Here is a 16597-nt window from a genome sequence, read left to right on the forward strand (position 1 = left end):
TATTGTATTGCAACCTTTAATAGGGTTGGCTCCTAACAGGGCTCACTTCAAAAGAGTGAACAAGTGGTGACATGTTTTGGTAGTTTTTCCCAAATTAGATTTCCATGTTAAATCCTAGTGTCAAACTTGTGTTGAATATTTTTATGGTGTTTTACATTTCAAATTTTTACATTCTACAAGTCTGTTATATTAGGATAGTGAACTACTAGTTAATATTGTTAATCAAATTATAGTAGAGACCGAATCATAGGAAAAGAAAATCATAAAAGACTTTAAGCAGTTGATTGTTCAATTGTACTTATGGACCTTGAGTAACTTATTCAACCCCCACCCTCAGTTATTCTAAGCATCCTAATAATTGGTATCAGAGCGGTGGTGCTTATAAGAAGAAGTTTGAAGGTACTGAAGGCAAAAGATCATGACTCACAAAAGGGAGGTACCAAAGTTGAACAAGGAGAACTTTCTTTCATGGAAAATATTGATGAGGCTACATATATCTGGTATCAGTGATGCTACACTAAATTTTGTGGACAATGAATATGTGAAGATAACAATTGTTCCTCTGACTGCTCAACAACAGAAAGAGAAGCAAGAACATAACCAAAAAATGTTGGAGATTTCTTCAACCCTATACTTTGTCAAGTTTGATGACATCAAAGAATGTCACATTACAAAATAGATGTGGGACAAACTGAAGACCATATATGGAGGAGATGGCAACATCTTGAGAGCTAAATGAGAGCCTAAGGAGAAATTTTGATGAAATGAGAATGACAGAAGGAGAGAACATAGTGCATTATTTTACAATAATTAAAGAGGTTGTCAATGCTATTCGAGATGAAAATAGAAAGATTGAAGATTAAATAGTGATAAGAAAAGTATTGAGAAATCTACTTCCTATATAAGTCATTAGGGTTTTTGCAATACAAGAACTCAGATGTACTCTAGGTAACAATATGACTTTGGAAGGTGTAATTGGTAGACTTACTACTTTTGAGATGTCTAATTTTGACAACTACACACCTACTACCATTGAATATGCTTTTAAGTCACAATTGGTTCTTAGTAAAAGAAAAGGAAAACATGTGAAAAGTGATAGACACTTCTGATGATTAACTTGAAGCACTTATTGCAAAGATATTTGGAAAAGGTAGAGGTAAATACAAAGGTAAACTACCTATAAAATAAAAAAATCATGCAACAAGATTGGGCATTTCATTGCAAGGTGTCCTGACATGGAAGAAAAGGATGAGAGAAAGGAAAGCGAGAATAAAGGAAGGAGAGATGATCGAGACTACAAGAAGAACAAGGATGATAAAGGTAAGAAATAATGTTATATTGTTGAAGAAGAAACTTACATTGAATCTGAAAGTAATGATGATGAAGTTGTCTACGTTACTATGAAAGAAGATTTTGATGAAGATGAGAGAATTGCTTTAATTTCTTATGTGAACAAAAGTGATAGATGGATAATTGATAGTGGTTTATCTACTCATATGACTGGTGATAGAAGTAAATTTGAGTGGATTGGACCATACAAGTGTGGTTGTGTTAAATTTGGTAATGAAATTCCATGTACTATGAAAGGTAAAGGGACTGTCCAATTGATTGACAAAATCAAGTGTGACAATGTTTACTGGGTTGAAGGACTTACTATAATCTGTTGAGTGCTTCATAGATAAACATTTTAGGATAAAGAGTTGAATTCCATCATAGAAATGTCAAATGGATACTAAGGTGTTTGAAAAGTGGCTATGATTATGTTTTGTGTTTTGATGGAAAAGGTGTTTTGTTGAAAGTTTTTCTTGACTCTAATATGGCCAATCATTAAGACAAGCAAAGATCTATCACAGGTAATGTTTTACTTTTGCTAAGGTGAACCTCCCATTGCAACAAGTGATATGTCTCTCCATTATCAAGGATGAATACATTTCTCTCGTCGAAGCTAAAAAAAATGATATGGTTAAAGAATTTTTTAGGTGAATTAGGTTGCAAACATGTCTTTAACTTGTTTTGTGATAACAAGAACACAATTATATGGCTAAAAATGTTGCATTTCATCATAGAATCAAATTTATTAAACTGAGATGTCATTTCATGAGTGTACTTAAGAATGGTAAGTTGCAAGCTAAAAGCATTGATATAAAGGTGAATTTGACTGATTCATTGACAAGGATAGTACAAAGGGCTCAAAGTTTGAGATTTGTAGAGATTTTTTTGGTATTGTCAAACTCTCATGATATGCTTGAAGTAGGAGAACATTTCTGAAGGCTTGCAGTGGTAGTTGGGTTTTAAGTGGGAAATTATTGGATATGAAATCCAACAACCATCGTTTTTCCATCTACTTTATTTTGTCTCATTACAATCTAGATAGTGCTATTATGCTCATTTATGGAAGAGAAAGTTCTTGGTATAAAAAAATTATTGAGAACATAAATTAGAATGAAATTTTTCCTTTCTTAAAAGTGGATGTAGTCATATTGATGAACCATTACAAATTTTTTACCTCATATCTTCTTTTGGATAATGCTTTCAAACTGATTATATAATTTATTTATTCACATTTTATAATTAGCACTATTCACTTCAAATTGTTAGAGAGGCTTATCATCAACTAAACTATTTTATCTTCAAATAATGTGTTCTTAAAGGTTATTTTTGTTCTACAAATGTTGTTGCTTGCTTGATGAAAATAATTGTGTTTATCTAAAATGTTTTCTTTTGAAGATAGAGGAATCTTGTGATTCAAAGGTTTGTCATCTTTAGAATTGTCTTCTAGCTCATATGTAAAAATAGAATACTTCAATGACTTTAGATTTAATACAATTTCAAAACCTTTGTCTTGATCTCTCATATAGATTAGCATAATTTTTTCAGTCTTGATCTCTGATCTAGATTAGCATTCTTTTTCATAGAATAAAAAAAATGCTTGAAATTGGGTGACTTTGAGGTAAATGTAGTTAAGCTCACCAAAGTGGAAGCGGAGGTTGGGAAGATCACACCTTGTTCTCTCTTATTCAACTTTCACATACCTAAATGACATTTCAAATTCATCTCTCGAATAAAATATAATTTTAAATTTTGAATTTATTAAAGTATAAATCATATCAAAAATCCTTCAAAATATAAATTATATTAAAAAATATGAACATATATTTAAGCATAATTATATTATTCTATTAAAACTTTAAATATTGAAATATAATTTCAAATTTTGAATATATTTTTATAAATTTACATAATATAGTGAATTCAAATTTTCATATGATACAAAGGTAATTAGTGAATATCAAAATACAATTGAACTCAACATAAATGTAACTAGTGAATATCAAAGCGAACTTGAAACTTCATAAGATGAACTCAAAATATCTATTATGACATTTTGTAAATATGAAACAAGCAAAACCTAACAAGACATGATAAAATATTTACAAACTAAATGTGGCACCATCCAAAATGCATAGGTGAAAGGCAAAACAAAAAATGCAACAAAGCAATAACTAGATTAGTGCACTAATATTATTTAACAAACTATAGGGAACACTAGGACATGCAATATATGTAATAAAAGACCAAAGTATAAATATTTATTCATAGGGGACCAAAGTGAGATACAACTAGATTCAAAAAAGGAAATGTCCACAAGTTGGTGATAAGTAGGACTATGTTGTGACAAGCCACTAAAAAGAGGCATCTACCTATATTTGTTTTATCCCATATTCTAGCCTTACCATATTCTCTCATTTTACCACCTTTACGCTACACATGATTAAATATAAATAGTATGTATTTAATTGAGATTTGGGGTAAAATGTGAAAATTAATTACTATATTATATTCACTAACAAACCATTGTCATTTTAACATTTAAAAATAATTTCAATCATTCTATTGGAGGAGGGTAATCATCAACAATATCATTCACCTCATAAATAAAAATAACTCTATTTATACTTTAATCTTTTCCTATTCTATTGTGATGTCTTTTAAGACAAAAATAAACTTTAGGTCCTGTGCACAACTTATTAATATATTGGTTATGGTAAATGAGTGCAAGCTAAGCAAGGGGCGCAAGTTACAAAGGTTTTTATTCTTAAATATGATATAAGCATTCAAAAAACTAATGAAAACTAGTGATTGAAGGAAAATATTGACTTAATGGTATTTGTAGATTTTGTAAAGTCTATGACTTTATTTAAAGGGTAAGATACTTTGAGTCTTAATTAATGCAAAGGCAAATGTTTTAACAAATTGATCAAAAAATGTTTTTTATTCTACTTTTAAAAAGTTAGGTTGAGCTTGATTGGGAGAATAATACTTATAGCAATACAAATACTCTATGATAACAATAATTTGAGAGAAATTTGAGAGATAAAGTGAAAAGGTTCTTAATGAATCCACTAGGGATCAAGTCTTTCTGAGCGCAAGGCTCTGAAAACACAAGGGATGAGGCCGATAGGATTGTGACCCGAACAATATTGGTGGTATGCATACTCTTCAGTCATTGTCTCTAAGTTGAAGAGGTTTCAAACATGAATGGGCCTGTATTGGGTTCCTAAAATGTTTTTGTGGTCCATAAGTTACTACTTCAACTCTCGAAAAAAAAAAGAACAACATATTCTATGAAATTGTTGTAATAGACATAAATGCATTCACTCTTAAACTATTATTTGTTTTATGCATTTGGAAATTCAACCTTGCTTTCAACCCTACAACTATGATACAATTATAAATAGTTATGTTTCTTTGCAAGTTGCACCATGCATTTTAACCTTACGCAATATCCCTAAGTAAATAGGCACTGTGTATATTCTTTCATTTGTTTCACTTCCTATTTAAATGCACATAATTTGCACATTTGTATTCGAATATATGAAATAAATAGGATTGAAATTTGTGTGGGAGAAATAATTAGTGTTAGATTTCAGTTGTAAGAAATGTGTATAACAAAGGCTACCCTATGTGCAATTGAAGTCCATATCTTAAGTAAAGATGTAGGAGAAACTATTGGTTGGAGCAGGAAGATAGGGGAAGAGGACAATGGAGTTTTCATTTGTGGAAGAGGGAACTTGCAGGGTACTAATCAATTAGTAGTCATTATAGAAGAAATCAAAAAGAAGATGTAACATAACTATAGGAAATTGAACAATAAACAATGAAAAAACTATATTCCATAATTATTACATATAGAGAAGTAGGTTGATCCTCCAATCTCGACTGGATTAATGTATATACATTTTTTTTTAAAGTGTCTTGAAGTTAAATTTTTATATTTATATAAATGTTAAATGTACAAGAAGATGCCTAAACAGGGAATTCATATTTGTGATGACAAGAATAATGAACTTGAAATTATCTCTAGATTTCAACTTATCCTCAAATCAAATATGCAAACAAAACATCGAGTAGAAAGTCACACATATAAACCATTTAAGTTTTCTATGTTCTCCAAGGCATAAACATGATTGGCGAAATGGAAACTAGGGTAGCAAAGTAAAAAAGTACAATTTTATATAGAAAGCCCAGTCAGAAAGAAAAAATGAACACCATTTATAATTGGAGTTTCTACATTTACAATTGGAGTTTCTAACATGTAAACATGAAAAACAACACAATTATAGAGTAAATGTAAGGAGAATGCCAAAAGGTGACATATCTAATAAAGCCTAGAGAGACAATTTCTGCACTCATTGTTTCTCAAATCTAGTCATTTGAATGAAAAAATCAGTCTGTAATAGTTTTGAAACATTTTAAATTGCTAAAATGTTTTAAATGGAAAACATAGCACTAGCAACAAACAAACCAGCAAAGAATGGATGCAAAATTATGACACAATTTATGTTATCATCATAGTTAAAACCTCATGTTTGTCATATGCAGCTTGCCAAGTGGAAGGAGAGATGTAGCCTAGTAAAACCTAGAGCTTCCCATCCTAGGACAGCAGTGATAGGGAGCTTATTTTTTCTACTCCACCACGTATTGTTGGAGCCGAGTGGGATCTCTCACATATGAAGGCCTATGCACAATTAATTATTTTGCCAAAAATCTCCACTTGTCTCAAATTTTGTCATTTCTTCAATTCACAATGGAGTTTATGAGGCTTAAGCTTTATCTACAACTAATATATTGCAAAATCACAGATCTTCAACTTCACAAATGAGGAATCCAAAGAGTTTCCACTTCCTTCATCATGGCAATCCCCTTACCCATGTCCTGAAATCCCCTTACCCTATGTCCTCCTGATTAGGTGGTGATCATGAAAGTCAAGAGACACCTAGCCTTGCAATATACTAACCATTGCACTTCTTCTTAATGTTTGTTTGGTAATAGCTAGCCTTTAGTCAAATATGTGTGCGAACATAATGTGTACAATTTGTGTATGCATTTTTTTTTATGGAGGTTTAGCTTCTTTCGCCTAGCCTCTTTGGTTAAGAACCAAGGATTGAGGGATATTTGTTCCACCAAATTCACTTGGGGCACGATCCCAGCCTCATCCCTTTTAAATGTCAGGAGCCTTGCACTCAACAAGACTTGATCCCTAGTGGGCTCTTGTGAGCCTTTTAACTTCACCAATAGACCAAGGGCCCTTCAAGACTATATGCATATTTGAGAATGTGTATATATTAAGAAACTTATTTTCTTGTTATCAAGAAGGCATAATACAATTGTGTACAATGGACATACTTAATTTAGGAACAATATTGTTCATCCTCAAATTCCTAAAACATATGATGTTTTGCATAGTTTCAGGTATATGCTTTTCAACATGTTTCCACTTATTCAACTTCTTCTTTTTTATTAGCATCAAATGAGAAATTGTGATCGTTATAAATCAAATACATATATTATGGGGGATTTTGGAGATGAATTTTCTATAGGTGGGAAATTTCTAATGAATCATGTCTAGTGCTCTCAACTTTTTTATCAAAAAGGTGGATGGTGTGCTTATTTTAAAATTAAATTCTAGATTTCTTAACCTGTAAGTTGGAGTTGATGAATTTAAGGGTGCACTGCCAATTTGTTTTAGTGGAAATATGAAATGAGATTAGAGCATTTGCAATATTGGATATCAATGACTCATTTGGTGGTGGGAATTTTGGTTTTTACAGGTGGTTGAACATGAAGAGAGTGAAGAAAATGGGTACATGGTTATAAATTAGGTCATGTATATATATTTGTTTGGGATATATAAATTATGCATGTACATGTTTCCATAGTGTGTGGCTAATGATCAAAGGATATAATAAATAAATATATGAATACCATGGAATGGATGCTTTGTATAGATGGGCCAAGGACTTTCATTTTTTTTGCAACTCAGTGCTGAGAGGAAGTCATTTTGAAAAGGTCAATGCCAAAAATTGTGATGCTCATATGCAACAAGGGCTACAATGTTCTTAGGGCATAATTGATGATGTCTTTTCACATGTATATTTTTGTGGTTTCAAGGAGTGCACATATTGTTTATGCACATATCCTCTTTGAAGCCTAGATAAGCATGGGGTGATTGCATGAGAGGAAGGAGAATATTGTACCTCCAGGCATGGAAATATTGTACCTTCGAGCATGGAAAACACTAATAGTGAGCACTTCAATGGAGAGAGAATGGATAGCTAATATTGAAGATTTGATTAATATATCCCCAACATATGTATTTGGAGAAGCCCTAAAGCCCTAAAATTGAAGTTGTTCAACATAAATATTTGTAAAAGGCCCAAGTTTGAAGCCAACAATTTTATAGTTTTAAATAATGATCATAGCAGTTGTCCAATTGCTAAGAGTGTGGAAAGAATTACATATAACATCTATGAAAGGTTAAAGCTTCAATGTGGAGAGAAATATATAATTAGAAGATTTAAGAGGTGGAAGGAATGCTCACAAGGCTACAAAGAAATGAAAGAAATCATTTTTGGCTAAAATTCACTTGTTCTTTATCTCCTTGACATGTAGAAAAATTAGTGATCTATATGGATGAATATTGTCAAATATGAAAATTTGTTTTTTGAATATATCTCTAGATCACATATATATTTATCTTATGTGACTGTGGACCCATTCTAATTTTTAAAATTTCGACTTAATAAAAAATTTAATGGTAATCCTGACATATGTTTTGAATCTAATTTGTTATTTGAATATATCTCTAGATCGCTTGCATATTTATCTTATGTGATTGTGGATCCATTCTAGTTTTTAAGATTTCGACTTAATAAAAAATTTAATGGTTATCCTCACATATGTTTTGAATCTAAATTAGATAGTGTGGTTGGAAGTTTGTTAATAAGGGGAATATACCTTCATTTAAATTTAGTAGAATCTAATTTCTAGGATTTTACCTCCAAAAAGATCAATGGTGTTCTTACTGTTGTATATTTTTTGAATTTAAGTCCACATTGTGTAGTTGTAAATTTGCTAATAATTGAGAATGTGTCTTCATTTGATTACTCTTACAAAATCATATTGATATTTAAATATGATCAAAAATAATAAACAAATATAAAAGAAGCATTCTAGCTATTATAATAGTGTTTGACTATTATGATTTGAGTGTTGATAACAGAATACATTAATATTAACATCATAAAAAAAAAAATACAACTTCCAAATATCTTAAAGTATAAAAATTAAAAAAATCTTCCATCAAATAACACAAATTAAAACACATAAATTCTTTTAAAAAAATTAATTTATTATTTTTATTAATACATAATAACAGGAACTTGTGACAATAAGAATATGACGAGACTTGATCGGCCCTCTCCATATCTTAAAACTTTTTCAAAAATCCCAGAATTCCATCATCCTCATTATTACATGAAGTGCAAGACAAAAAAGAGCTTTTTTTTGGTACAGAACAAATTGTTTTGCAATTTCATGTAAAGATAGAATCCACATGCCATTAGATCAATAAATAAGCATCTTATGAAGCAAATTTATTATTATTGCAATTAAGGTGTAGATTGATCAATGAGAATCGGATGGTCAAGTAATTTAAGCATCTTCGAGCAATTCTATTTAATTAATGCTCGCTCTCCGAGCTCAGCTGTCTAATTAAATTATTCTATTTAATGCCTCTCATATCTCAATTACGTTAGTTAAGTATACTTAACTAATATTTAGTTCCTTTGTGTAAAAGGAACGCAGAAGGACTAAAAGTGTTCCGATAAGAATCGCTTAATGGGTGAGGATTTAGGAAGTATCTGAAAAACAAAGCACTAGAGATGTGACAAGTTGCCAGTGATGCCATTTATATCAGCCAATACATCAATTCTAAATTTCTATGCTACTGCTGTTCAAGTGCTAGAGTCATGACGGTTTAACAACCGTTTCAGGAGGATACTTATGCTTTCACGCTATCTGCTATCCAAGAATTGCGTTGTGCTGGCCTTCAGCTCTCCCAACTCTAAATTCGGCAACTTTCCAATGTTATCGGGGAGGCTGTTTAAGCTGTATCAGCTAAATAACTCTAAATTATGCAGTTGGGATAAGTTGCCAATGTTATGAGAGAGGTTGCTTAAGAGTAGCCAAAAACTTGTACCTGAGATAGATTGCTAATGCTATCAGGGAGGCTGCTCAATCTCTCACACCTTTCCAAGTGTAATCTTTGCAGCTGTGACAGGTTGCCAATGCTATTGGGGAGGTTGCTTAACCTCACACACCCATTTAAGTCTATGCTTTGCAGCTGTGACAGGTTGCCAATGCTATTGGGGAGGTTGCTTAAGCTCCCACACCATTCCAAGTGTAAGCTTTGCAGCTGTGACAGGTTGCCAATGCTATTGGGGAGGTTGCTTAAGCTCCTACACCATCCCAAGTCTAAGCTTTGCAGCTGTGACAGGTTGCCAATGCTATTGGGGAGGTTGCTTAAGCTCCCACACCGTCTCAAGTGTAAGCTTTGCAGCTGTGACAGGTTGCCAAAGCTATTGGGGAGGTTGCTTAACCTCACACACCCTCCCAAGTGTAATCTTTGCAGCTCTGACAGGTTGCCAATGCTATTGGGGAGGTTGCTTAAGCTCCCACACCCTCCCAAGTCTAATCTTTGCAGCTGTGACAGGTTGCCAATGCTATTGGGGAGGTTGCTTAAGCTCACACACCCTCCCAAGTGTAATCTTTGCAGCTGTGACAGGTTGCCAATGCTATTGGGGAGGTTGCTTAAGCTCCCACACCCTCCCAAGTGTAATCTTTGCAGCTGTGACAGGTTGCCAATGCTATTGGGGAGGTTGCTTAAGCTCCCACACCATCCCAAGTATAAGCTTTGCAGCTGTGACAGGTTGCCAATGCTTTTGGGGAGGTTGCTTAAGCTCCCACACCCTCCCAAGTATAAGCTTTGCAGCTGTGACAGGTTGTCAATGCTTTTGGGGAGGTTGCTTAAGCTCCCACACCCTCCCAAGTATAAGCTTTGCAGCTGTGACAGGTTGCCAATGCTATTGGGGAGGTTGCTTAAGCTCCCACACCATCCCAAGTCTAAGCTTTGCAGCTGTGACAGGTTGCCAATGCTATTGGGGAGGTTGCTTAACCTCACACACCCTCCCAAGTGTAATCTTTGCAGCTCTGACAGGTTGCCAATGCTATTGGGGAGGTTGCTTAAGCTCCCACACCCTCCCAAGTCTAATCTTTGCAGCTGTGACAGGTTGCCAATGCTATTGGGGAGGTTGCTTAAGCTCACACACCCTCCCAAGTGTAATCTTTGCAGCTGTGACAGGTTGCCAATGCTATTGGGGAGGTTGCTTAAGCTCCCACACCCTCCCAAGTGTAATCTTTGCAGCTGTGACAGGTTGCCAATGCTATTGGGGAGGTTGCTTAAGCTCCCACACCATCCCAAGTATAAGCTTTGCAGCTGTGACAGGTTGCCAATGCTTTTGGGGAGGTTGCTTAAGCTCCCACACCCTCCCAAGTATAAGCTTTGCAGCTGTGACAGGTTGTCAATGCTTTTGGGGAGGTTGCTTAAGCTCCCACACCCTCCCAAGTATAAGCTTTGCAGCTGTGACAGGTTGCCAATGCTATTGGGGAGGTTGCTTAAGCTCCCACACCATCCCAAGTCTAAGCTTTGCAGCTGTGACAGGTTGCCAATGCTATTGGGGAGGTTGCTTAAGCTCCCACACACTCCCAAGTCTAAACTTTGCAGCTGTGACAGGTTGCCAATGCTATTAGGGAGGTTGCTTAAGTTCCAACACCCTCTCAAGTTTAAGCTTTGCAACTGTGACAGGTTGCCAATGCTATTAGGAAGGTTGCTTAAGCTCCCACACCCTTCCAAGTCTAATATTTGCAGCTGTGACAGGTTGCCAATGGTATCAAGGCTAAGTGAAATCCGGGGAGAGACACAAGGGCTATCCAACTTAAAGCAACCATTTAGTTGAAGAATCTTGCAAATGTTATCCAGAATCCTAGAGTGACGTCGTCTCTTGACTGTTAAATTCTTCAAAATTTCAGACTTGCAATTGTTCAACCTTAACCATTTCAAACTTAGGGGAAGCAGCATAAATAGCGCGTCCTTTGACATGCATTCAATGGTCAGATTTTCCAAATGGAGATAGTGAAGCCCATCCGCATAAACCATTTCAAGACTCTGTGGATTGCCTCCAATGATCCGAATTCGGGATAAATTGTTGGACACAGTGCTCAAATGGGTAGGCTTCCACCTGCGGGTTCGCTGTTTCTCTTTCTCAGCGATAGTTTGCCCCATATCTCGCAAATGGTCATGCATCTGGAATAATCCATCATCATCAATCTTTATCAATAATTTCATGGAAAGATTTGAAACAAAAATTTGTGCCTTCTTGTACAAGGATCGCCAAAAAACAATGGGCAATGTTTTATCTTCCCCAATAAAGAAGCAAGCAATGTCTACGAATATCTCCTTTTCTTCATCAGTAAGGGCATTGTAGCTGATATAAAGTCTTTCATAAATTTCAGAATTGCGAGTTATGTCGTGAAGAGCTTCCTTCCAGCAATCTTTGTTATCCTTCTTGTCATACAGTAAGGATCCAATCACTTCCAATGAAAGAGGATGCCCTTGACAAGCTTCCACTATTCTTCTTGACAGATCTTCGTAGCCGAGACTTGGAGATGCTCTGAGAAATGCATGCCAACTAAATAACTGGAGACTTTCTTCCATCTCCAATCCACTCATCTCGTGGATGCATTGGGCTGGAATCCCACCAACATTGAAGATATGTTTATCTCTAGAAGTTATGATAATTCTGCTACCACAGGCCAACCAGTCCCCAACCAGGGCATCCAATTGTTTAACAGCATCAACATCATCAAGAACAAGCAGCACACGTTTTCCTCCCAAACGGTCTCTGAACAAAGCAATGCCCTCGTCAACACTGTCCACTTCTTCATCATATTTAGATAAATCTTTGAGAATCTTTTTCTGCAATTTTGTAAGGCCAGAGGTCTCTGCAGCAGTGGTGCGGACATTAGAAACAAAGGAAGAGGCTTCAAAATCTGCATAGAGTTGATTATACACGGCCTTGGCCACTGTGGTCTTACCAATACCCCCAATACCCCATATTCCTATTTTAGTTACATCATCCACTACTTTGAGATTTAATTTATGAATAAGAACATTCTTGACGTTCTCCAATCCCACTGGATGCTTGGCAACTTGTAATGGCACTCTGTCTAAAGTCTTAACGAGGTCATTCACCACCCTCTTTATCATCCGAGCTTCGAAGCTGCAATGGTCAGAATAGGTCAGTGCAGATTGCAAATGTCTTAATTATACTGCTTTGTAGGCGGCCCAAAAAAAAGTCCTTATTCTTTCAAATAATTTCATCTAAAAATTATTTGAAGAGAATCAAATGAAAATATTTAATAACATGATAATGCAAAACCAAAAAAGTTTAAGATTTAAAAATTATATAATGCTTAGACAAATTTTTAAAATTACAGATTTATTAAGTAAAATTTATTTTATATTTCTTTGGATTTGATGATATAAATTGATAAGAAAGTGTTGATTAAATATATAAACTTACTAAGTAAACTGAGAGGCTTTTTATTTTTCAAGTGACATCAACTTAAACTTTTTAAAAAATAGTGCAACGGATTCTTTTAATTACTTGAAGAAATCTGTTTAATAAGAAGTTAGTCAGTTACAAATGCATTGAATTGAAAGACAAATGAACAACAAAATTGGATGAGGAATAGACAGTTAATTGTGAGAGAGTTGTATGGAGTCAAAAACTTCCAGCAATGTTATTTTAATTTTTGCTATGTTTTTCAATTTTCTTTTCTTCACACAGAAAGCAAAGTTGTTTTGGTAGGATGGGGCGTCTTCTAGATTTATCATACTGGAAACTCAGGTTCAGTGAATGCTTATATTCCTTTTTTGCATCAATAAATTTGCAGTACAATAGACATGGAAGGTGGTTCTGGTTGGTACTCAGCATGCCCAACACTGGAGAAAATATATGAAGATTTCTAAGTGTGGACCATAATCAAAGATCTCACACAAGATTTTGAGGAATTAGGCGGGCAATGTGACCCAAAAGCATGGCTCCTTTGCAGATGTGTGAATGTTAGATATAGTTCAGTACATTTGCCCATTCTACTCTACATGAATAGTGTATAAATTTTCATTAATGACTGGTAATGGCATACAAATTGTTTTGAGTGTTTGCATGATGAAAACTTTGAAATTCAAAGGATTCCTTGATGTGCATAGAATAATTAAATAATCAATTAAATCAAAAATATTTTTTCAAATATGTTTTTAAATATATAATGAAGTAGGTAAGAGCTTACAACATTGTAAATTATGAGTTTTTTATATGGGAGGTCTTGGTTCGAATCTAATAGAGTTAAATAAAGTAAACAATAATAATTAAATAAAACACATAATAATCAACCTTGACATAGATTTCTTATCAATGAACTCTTAATCTCTTGATAAAAGATTGAAGAAATCAAAAAATATCTAAAATAGAAAAAAATAATAGAATTATTTTTTTAAAATTCAAATGAACTATACAATCTGTTATCCGTTCTCATTTAATAAAATAAATATAAAAATTGTATTATCTAGTAAAAATTTTCTTAAAAATTTTAAATAGAAAAATAAAATATATATAAATGATTTTCATATAATTAAAATTTAGTCAATAAACTTCTGATTTACTGGCAAATAAAATATATATTAACATACTAATTTTGCCGGCTGAGTTTTTTTAACATCACTGTAAAACTTTTGTCCTCCTTATTCAGCAACCGTGAAATAAAATAAAGTCAAATTATCTAACTGGTTTATACATAATTAACTAAATAAAGACACATATGTTTTCCATATTGTTCAGCTGCCATGAAATAATAAACCAAAATAATTAGATTGACAAAACGATGAAAATTATGGAACAGCAAAATGTTAAACTATTATATACTCGTTTCTTTCATTTAACTAACTGTGCTCCAACTTCCTTTTCTAACGTGCCTCCAGCGGCAAGTGTGAAATAGTTTAACCAAAAAAATCACAAGAATAAGCAAAAAGTGAGGTTCATAACTTACCCGTCGGTTATATCCATGGACCAGCCTGAGCGTTTACAGATCTCGAAAAGGGCATTCTTCCACCGCTCAATCTCTTCCTTTTCGTACCGATCTGAATGGCCGCTATGTTTCTGAAACGATTGGCAGTAGGGACTGTTCTCCTTCTCTGGATATCTGACATGAGTTGGATCCACATAATAAAACAGAGGAATTATCAGACCAGGCGTCCTCAACATTTCAGCAGCCTCTCTGAGACACCAAATCGATTCTGCATAGCCTCTGGAAAATATGGGAATTCGGATGGCACTGCTCTCTATTGCTCTTTCTAAACTCTCGTCAATGATGTCCCCCTTTTCCAATTCCTCAGTGTCCAGGAAGACATTGAGTCCTGCAACGGAGAGGGCTTCGAATAGATGGTCAACCAGAGTCTTCCTCACATCTGGTCCCCTGAAACTCAGAAACACATGATACTTCTTATCACTTTGGAAGGGAAGCTTAGTAGAGGGGGGCTGGTATCGGGGAAAGGATTCTTCAGAAGTAGATGCAGAAAAGTGCGTGGTAGTTCTAGAAGTGGATGCCATGGAAATGAATCAAATGAACACAGAAACGATAAACGACGGAAGCAAGGGAAGAGGGTTTCTCGTTGAGAAAGGGAGGGCAATAACTAGGCAGAGAAAAAAATGCAAAAACCTTTCTCTCGAGAAAGGGAAGGGAAAGTGCAATGTATAGGCCTCGAGCAGAGAGATACGGACAAAGACGATGTGACTAGACGCGTAAATGAGGTGGATGACAGCCCGTATTTTGACCGTAAGTTTAATTTCCACACGCTGATGGACCATTTCAAACTCCTATGCCGATGGACCGTTTCAAATTCCTTTTATATGCATATTTTCTACATGAGACGATCCGTGATTAATGTGGAGTGTGGAGGGAAGGAAAGTGCTAACGTCCCAATCGGAAGGGCACGTTTCAAGGAAGTGTGGAATTCGAAGAAGATGAATTTCAAGTGATGGGAAACTTCGTAGGTGTGATGAAACTTCTAACTTGACCGAAAATATTTTCATGTTTGAATGAATGAATGAAAGAAAGCAAGATTTTAATCGTCTATGTGGCTGAGGGTGTCTATGGGACATGCACATAGCACTCACCTCTAAAAGAGGTGAAAATCTAATCTAGTTGTAAACTTTTGACTAACTCATCTCTCTTTTAATGAATTTTGATAATCCAATTCATTGTTTTGCTCAACTATTTTTCCTCAAATAAGTAGTTCAGGTTTCTTTTCTCTAGCATAACCAGATATGATGTGTCAATGTACATCAGGAATTCTTTGACAAAGTGTTGCTCCATCTCCAGAACCCCCATATCACAAAACAAGCATGTTTTGTCTATCCAATCTCACTTTGGAACCCATCATCTACCTGTTTCACATCTCATCTGATGAGATCTAGTTCTAAGTTGAGCTATAACAATTTTTCCTCTCTATTTAATAGGTGCTTTTATATAAGCATTTTCATCATGACTAGAGGTGAGATTAATTTCTTTAATATGGTAAGATTTTTTCAACCCCATGTGTCTTGTCCACATGATATTACAAAAAAAAATCCTTAACAAACTTCTTTATTTCTTCATTACTGACTGGCATGTATGGACATTAACATCTCATTTTCGCAACCACTTGTCATTTTGCTTCATCCTTGTGCCTTTTCTCCTATCAATCTTTTCTTTAGTGACTAGCTTAAGCCATCGATGACTTTCCAGACCTTGAGTTTTCTTTAAATAACTTATCATCCAAACCAATGCAATGACTTCTAATGGAAAAGAGCCAACCTCAGCCAATAAGATATCAAAGGGCATCGTAGTCTTGGTTTTGAGACTACTGATAATGAAGTGCTTTTGAATTCTTTCCACCTATCTCCATTTATGATCAGACATATTGTTGCCCCAAACTTCACACTTGTAAAGAATCACTAGGATGACCAATAGACAAAAAGAGTTTTCATGGTCTTCCAATCCCATAATGTTGCATTCCTACACCTATTTTGTAGAGAATAGAACACCTTTCAACCCCCTTGAATCATTTTTTATCTACATGTATCCCAATTGAGTTTGT

The 16597-nt window shown here is 34.5% G+C and overlaps 1 pseudogene across 1 annotated transcript; it reads right to left on the minus strand.

Annotated features, from left to right (window-relative positions):
• Positions 1-9225: 9225 nt before the first annotated feature.
• On the minus strand, positions 9226-15184 carry LOC149555580 (disease resistance protein RPP4-like; annotated as a pseudogene). Its single transcript, XR_016364516.1, has 2 exons — positions 14509-15184; positions 9226-12680 (listed from the first exon to the last, which is right to left on the minus strand). The product of XR_016364516.1 is annotated as a disease resistance protein RPP4-like (transcript).
• Between the last annotated feature and the right edge of the window lie 1413 nt (positions 15185-16597).

Source organism: Cupressus sempervirens, chromosome 5 (assembly GCF_028749045.1).
Source record: "Cupressus sempervirens isolate cs-2001-9-10 chromosome 5, ASM2874904v1, whole genome shotgun sequence".
NCBI lineage: Eukaryota > Viridiplantae > Streptophyta > Pinopsida > Cupressales > Cupressaceae > Cupressus > Cupressus sempervirens.